Source organism: Brassica oleracea, chromosome C2 (genome assembly GCF_000695525.1).
Source record: "Brassica oleracea var. oleracea cultivar TO1000 chromosome C2, BOL, whole genome shotgun sequence".
NCBI lineage: Eukaryota > Viridiplantae > Streptophyta > Magnoliopsida > Brassicales > Brassicaceae > Brassica > Brassica oleracea.
In genome coordinates this window covers 29,982,706-29,989,661 of record NC_027749.1, presented here as the reverse complement: position 1 = coordinate 29,989,661, position 6,956 = coordinate 29,982,706, and the positions used below count along the sequence as shown (strand labels likewise).

The following is a 6,956-nucleotide window of genomic DNA, read 5'->3' as shown; positions in this document are numbered from 1 at the left end:
GTGATGATCTCTCTACCTTGTTCGATCCGATCATGGACTTTTCCTTTGGAAATTTCTCTAAGGCAAGGATCCTTAAGCTATCAGAAGACTTGGGCTTTGTTGGAACGCAACTTGTCCGATCAGAACGTCCCGCGGCCCTTGCTGATCGTCCCGCATATGTGCTGATCCTTACCGCTTTGGACTTAGCCGGTTCGGATGCATCTGGACAGAAGCCGAACGGTCACTTTGACTAGCTTTCTCTCTTTATTTCCGTGTATTGACTAGATCTAGATCTAGATCTAGTTTTCTATTTAATTCCTAGATCTACAAAACTCTATAAGTATGAAACTCTTTCTTTTTAATAAATCAGAAATCGATTTTGTCAAAAGCTTTTGAGTTAAACTCTTTGTTCTTCGTTTAAGAACTTGTCTTGTTTCTTGGTGAGTCATATCCAAGTAAACACTTCCTCAAATCGTTGGCCTTGTGAGTCATATCAAGCAACGACGAGAGATCCTTCACTTGGTGGTCTTGTGAGTCATATCAAGCACCATTTGGAGTCGGGAATATCGAAGGCCTTTCCGCAACCTTCGTGCGACCCTTCAATCCATTCAGTTCTCCATCCGGAGTTCATATCCAAATCTGATCCATTCGAGTGAACCGATCTTAGGGTCCTTCACCAACACTCATATTTCTTGTAGTGTCTTCGTCTTTCTTGATTGCAGTCCCAGGATCTGACGTTGACGGAGACTCGATCAGAGCATCCTTCAACCCAAGAATCGAAAGATGAGCTAAGATCCTTTTCTTCCACATTGAGAAGTTGCCTTGCCCATCGAAACATGTGAATTTGATGTTCGCCATTGATTCCTTCATCCTCTATACCACTTCTTATGAATCAAAACCCCAATCTCGATCTTTGATCTACTTTGTCTTCCCGCTTAATCTCACCATCGATCTCATACCTCTCTCGATCTCTCGTGTGTATAAGACTAGAAAGAAAGCATAACAAGACACACAAGATTGTTTACCCAGTTCGGGATTCGATGTGAATCCGTACGTCTGGGGCTTGACGTTACAATCAACCACTCACTAGAATCAGATTGAGTTTGTACAAAGATCACCACAAGAAACAATGAATCAAGATACAATTCACGTTCTCGATGATCTTCTTCTTCTCTCTGATTCTCTTTGAGCTGATCTGTTTCGGGATGATGAACTCTTCCTTTCTCAGTCACCTAAATAGCTGACACCGGTACGCTCTAAACCAGCTGAATCAATAACACATTCCGGTTATCTCCAATTGATTGACGTACCCACTTGAACTAAACCAGAAACCGGTTAACCTCCAATACAACATTGTTGAATGTCACACTTCATAACATGGTTGATAAATGAGAGAGAACATAATTGCTCCTTGTATAAAGAAGACTTGACAAACGTGTAAGCAACTAAACAACAAACTCCTAAAAGACTTATTCTTGCTTTGACCAAATCCTGACATTACAGTTTGCTTCTTGATCTTCTGAATTTCCTGGACTCCAAATAATCCTCTCAACTTCTGAAATGAATCCAGCTTTAAGGTATTTGTCATGACGTCAGCTATCAGATCTTATGATCTGAAATCCTGAAATGAACGAAACTAACTTCTTCTTTTTTTTGACAGAGATAGGATTATCAATGGCTCTTGCAATGTAATACAACACAACATAATATGAGTGACAACTCTTTTTTTCCCGTCAGTAGCTAAATCAAGAAACCAACCTAGTAATAATCTAAGAAACCTTGACGAGAGAAGAATTCGAGTCTATTGTCTGTCTCCTTATCTTTTCCACCTTTGATGCTATAATGGCTGTTGCGGCTGCGCAGGGTTCCACCATTTTTTCCAATAATAATAAGAATGCAAACACACCAAATGCCCCTAGAAGTGTCTTTAGACCTCTTTCATTTTCCTGGAATCCAAACTGCCCAAAGAAAACAAAAAAACCAACACAATTTTATGAGAAACCCAATAATTACAGCAACAATTGTTGTATGCTTATATATGTTATATGATATAACTTTTATCTTTATCTGTAAGGTCTGCTTTGGCTTTCATCTAAGAGTACATCATGATCTATTTGAGTCAATTGTTCATCTCGGACTTCTTGGTAAGCAAAAGTTAATCACATCTCAAGAATGATGACTTCATCTCCAAAATTCAAAGAAACTTTCACTTGATTCCCTGTTTCCCAAATGACCTCTTTATTCGAAACGTGTCCTTGCCATATATGTTTTTACGGTGCATGTGAATCCTATCTGTTGCTGGGTTGCGACTCCATACAATTCCTTTTGTTTGATTCTGTACTGTGATCTGTGGACAGTCTCCACACATCACTTAGTCGTGCTGACTCGCATATGATGCCCACAATGTAAACCATCCAACTCAAGATTTACAGCTTCAGACACCGTAAAAGAGATCGAGTTCCCTTCATTCTTGAACATAACCCAATTTGGGACGCTGGATAAAAATCCCCGTGTTGGCTCCCACAATACCATCATATAACTACAGCATATGACACATTCCTAGAAGTGGCGTTAAACATAAGTAGAGCAGCATAAGGTTCTTCAAGTAGAGATTATGATGGAAAAAAATCTGCATGATACTTTCTCTGTAAGTATCGGTTATGCGGCTGCACATTTCCATGTGGATGACTCCAACGGTTTTCAGTTGATCCAGCCCCCGGGGTCTCAACAAGACTTGAACAATTTGTGAGGTGCAGCACTGTTCACTCTGTTAAATCCGGAGTTGTTTCCAACATGATACAGTTACTTGCATGTAAAGATCTCAATTCTTTTGGTAAGCTGAGCATTGATTGGAGTCCTGAGCAACGGTCCAGTCTAATAATAGGTAGTTTTGGAAGGCCGGCAAAATCCGTTTGTAAGTTACGAAAGTTGTTGTCTCCAAGATCAATTTCTCCGAGAGAAGGAAAACTCTCAGGAAACAATTGATCAGATAGATTGCAGGAACCTAAACGTAAAGTCATCAAACTGCTTAACCCGTGTAATGAGAATGGACGCGATAGAGCAGCCTGAGGACTATCTTGAGAATGAGTGTAGTCTTTGCCTTTCCATAAAATTTTGCAGCCTTCAAGATTTTCTTGAGTTGATGACTCGAATAGGGGAGTTGCGTAAGAGCGGTATGATTCACTTTATGAGTTTTCAGGGATTCCAGTTCACCTAAAGCATCATCCAATCTCTCAAGTTTTGAGCATCCTGATAGAATGATAGTTTTCAGCGACTTCAACGTACAAATGTCCAAAGGGAGGTCACTAAGCTCAGTGCAGCCTTTCAGATTTAATAGCATCATCTTGTGAAGACCCTATAGAATTGTGAACCACGACCAATTTTTCATAATTTTTCAAGAGCAGTGTCTCGAGGTTTGGTAGATTAAGAAAGTCTGGAGTCTCTATAAGATGGACAGCATGACTGAGGTTAAATTACTTCAACTTTTTCAGGACTTGTGTCTGCAGCAAACATAAGAAAAGAATAATCAAACCACAACAAAGAAAAATAAGTTCTTTGACTTCAAAGAAGAACCTAAGATGAGATTATTCCTTTACCTTATTATCCCAAAGTATTTTAAGACTTCTGTATTGCAAGTCCATTACAACTAGGCTTCCTAAATGCAAGTTTGCTGGAATGGAATCCAGAGGAAACTTTAACCAGCAAAGGCATCGCAAATCTTTCGAAAAAAGTTCATAGTCTCCAATGAGCGATACATCACTGCGCTCTAACAGTTGCAGCCTCCGTATATTTGAAAATGTCTCAATAGCTGTAACGTAGGCCTTGAGGCTGCTTCCTTTTATGGCATCAGTTTCCTAGAATAGAATTGAACAAGAAAATTTGTTAATGAAATGTTATTCCAAAGTCTCATTATAATATCAAAGAATGTAGATGGATTTTGTTCCTTATAGTATGTTTTGTCAATACGTCGATAACCTTTTTAGAATCCCACATCTTTCGCAGCTATTCAGAGATAGTCCTATGCCAGGATCTAATTTGCATCCATCAAATATGTAGCTTACATAGTCTTTATCCATTCCAATGAAGAAGCAAGATATATCCAACAATATATTTTTCTCTAATGCATTTAGCGCATCAAAGTCTATCTGAAGCTTTGCTTGAATGTTACTATTGGGTATTCTTTTCAATGATTATAACGTTCTTTTCCACTGCAGAATGAAGAGAAAAGCACCCAAGAATTCCATAGCCAAGGGTAGTCCTCCACGGTATTCAACCAGCTTTTTCTGAGACGCTTCAGGAGGTTCATTTTTTCTAAAGGCATGCCAACTCGCGAGTTCAAGACACTCATCATCGCTTAATGGTTTTGTGAATATTTACTTACAACATTGAGCTGCTCTAGCAAATGGCTGTTTTTGGTTGTAATGATTATCCTACTTCCTGGTTCAAAACAGCTCAAATCTATTCCGACTGAAGTAAGCTGAATCACGTCTTCAACCACAACAAGTACCTTTTTACTCTGGAATCTATGCTTGACTGGATCATCCGTGTTGTTGAAGACAATGTCACGCCTCCTTAAGATATCAGAAAGAAGTAGTCGCTGAAGATGAACCTTTTCTTCAAGAGTTCTCCAAAGTTTTCTAGGAAACATGTTCCTTCAAAAAGATGTGCGGATTCATTATAAGCAGCCTTGGCAAGAGTCGTTTTACCAATCCCACTCATACCACAGATTCTGATCATGAAGACATCATCCAAACCAAAACACATCAGCTCATTGATACAGTGTACGCGTGACCAACACCATATGTTGGAAAATACAAGTATGAAATACGAAGTCGTTTGAGAATTTCTCTTGTCCACAAATTCTGACTCACTACTACCACTGCACAAGGGCAAATCACAAATGGCAATAAGAAATCCAGTCACTGTAACATTTGTTTAGGAGAACAGAACACAAACAAACATGAAGTCATCCTTAGGCATGGTAAACCCCATCACCCCAGCAACATCATGAAGGGCAGCCTTCAACTGCTGCAACTTAATGAAGCATACATACTTCTAGGAAAAAACGACTATGTGGATTTTGGGTTTGTCATCAGGCGTTTGAAAATGTTTTCTCCTCTTGATCGTCCTTGAATGTGCTTATCCCACAACTTACTAGACTCTTGTACAGATGGGATATAAAATTGCTTCGCAATTCTTTCCCACGGAAATTTAAGAACACATCGTACCTCCAACGGTTCCCAACTTTTCTTCTTTTGGATACAGACAACGAAGAGCTAAACTTTTCGGTGAATAATGATTTGATAACAAATAGCAAGATTTCAAGATCTTGAATTAGATTCAAGAAACGTTGTTGATGGTTTACTTACTTGTAAGCTTTTCTTCTAGGCAGGTTGATTAGTGACTTCTCTCTCCCTGTCTCAGAACCCAAAAATTTCACAGATCGGTTAAGGATATCTCAGCAACAAAAGCTTCAAGTGTTTAGAAAAATGGACATTTTTTTTATTCTTTTGTTGGCTGATGTTATAAATCAATTGGTGGACGTCCATAACCGGCCCGGTTCATAACCGGCCCATACACTTAGAGAGAGAGACGGCCCAACCCTAGAGAGAGAGACGGCAGCGAGACTTGGAGAGGAAAGAGAGACGGGTACAACTTTCATAATTTATAATTCGTTTATGTTTATGATTTGTAATCTTTCCTATTATTGTATTTCCATTTATCTCTCTTGTAACCCCTATACAAAGGGAACACTTATTCATTAATAATATACAGAAACTTACAGTTCTAAATCCTTAAGTTTACAACACGTTATCAGCATGACAGCCTCTAACACCCTGAACCTAAAACCAAATCGTAAAAACCCTAAAACCCTAAATGAAAAGGAATCTGCCTCGGAACTTCGAAGAGGTCGTTCTCCCAAACCGTGAGGACTCAGAAAACGATCAAGATATCAAATCGAAGCCCTGGCCGGGACGAATCAGTCAGTGCAAACCGCTTGTCGATCTGACCACCGACGCGCCCTCACGCATAGATACAGTGCACGCCGATTTTCTTTGGAACCCTAATCCAAACCCGACGATACCGACGAACCCTAATCCGTTTGCGACTCCGTTCCAGCTCGTGTCCACCTGGTCAGCTCCAGCCCCAAGTCGTTCCTGATCCTAGACGAACTCAGCTCGATCCTACATCAAGGACAGCTCGCGATCCGACAGCAACAGCTCCCGTTCGCATCAGAGCCGCTCGCGATCCGATAGAAGAAGCTCGCGTCCCGATCGTGTCTAAGCTCGAGGTTCATTCTTGGTGGTCCGGTTTCTACAAACAACTAAACTAAAGGTATTTCGAATTCTAAGAACATAATGAATCAAATTTGGTTGATTGTAAAGAATGAAACCCTAAAATATAATCTCTAAGATGAAAGCCATAGGATAATAGATCAATCCCTAAGCGAGTAAATCGAAGCTCTATAAGTTCGATCCCCAAACCCTAAAAATCGAGATTGATCCATTGATCATAATAAAATCGAAACCCTAAAACCCTAATTCTGAAAATCGATTTTGATTGTTTGAAATTGAACATCGATTGGTTGATTTGATCACCTAGAACTATTGTTAGGATTGTTCAAACTCGAATCTGATTGTTTGGCTTGTTTAAACTAAAACCCTAATGACCTAGTTTAGATTATTTTAAAATCAAAATCTTAAACTACATATTAGGTTAAATTGTTCTAGACTTGATCATACTCGTGGCCGTGTGGCCTTGTTGCATTCATACCATAACTTAATCATATTGATTCATTGCAATTACACTTAGAACTTATTCTAGGAATGGTGTTGAATTGAATCAAATAGCCGTGTGGCTTGATCTTTGCTTGGCCGATAAGTTTGCTTGTTTTGATTGCATCATGAGCTGATAGAAACAAACCATGTTAGGATTGCAATTACACGACAAACTAGTTTGCATCCATGGCCGTGCGT

General features: G+C 39.5%; 1 long non-coding RNA gene across 1 annotated transcript; it reads right to left on the bottom strand.

The window, feature by feature from the left end:
- Positions 1-1,644: 1,644 nt before the first annotated feature.
- On the bottom strand, positions 1,645-5,456 carry LOC106326333. Its single transcript, XR_001267201.1, has 4 exons — positions 3,955-5,456; positions 3,576-3,833; positions 2,035-3,479; positions 1,645-1,937 (listed from the first exon to the last, which is right to left on the bottom strand). It is a non-coding gene; the product is annotated as an uncharacterized LOC106326333 (long non-coding RNA).
- Between the last annotated feature and the right edge of the window lie 1,500 nt (positions 5,457-6,956).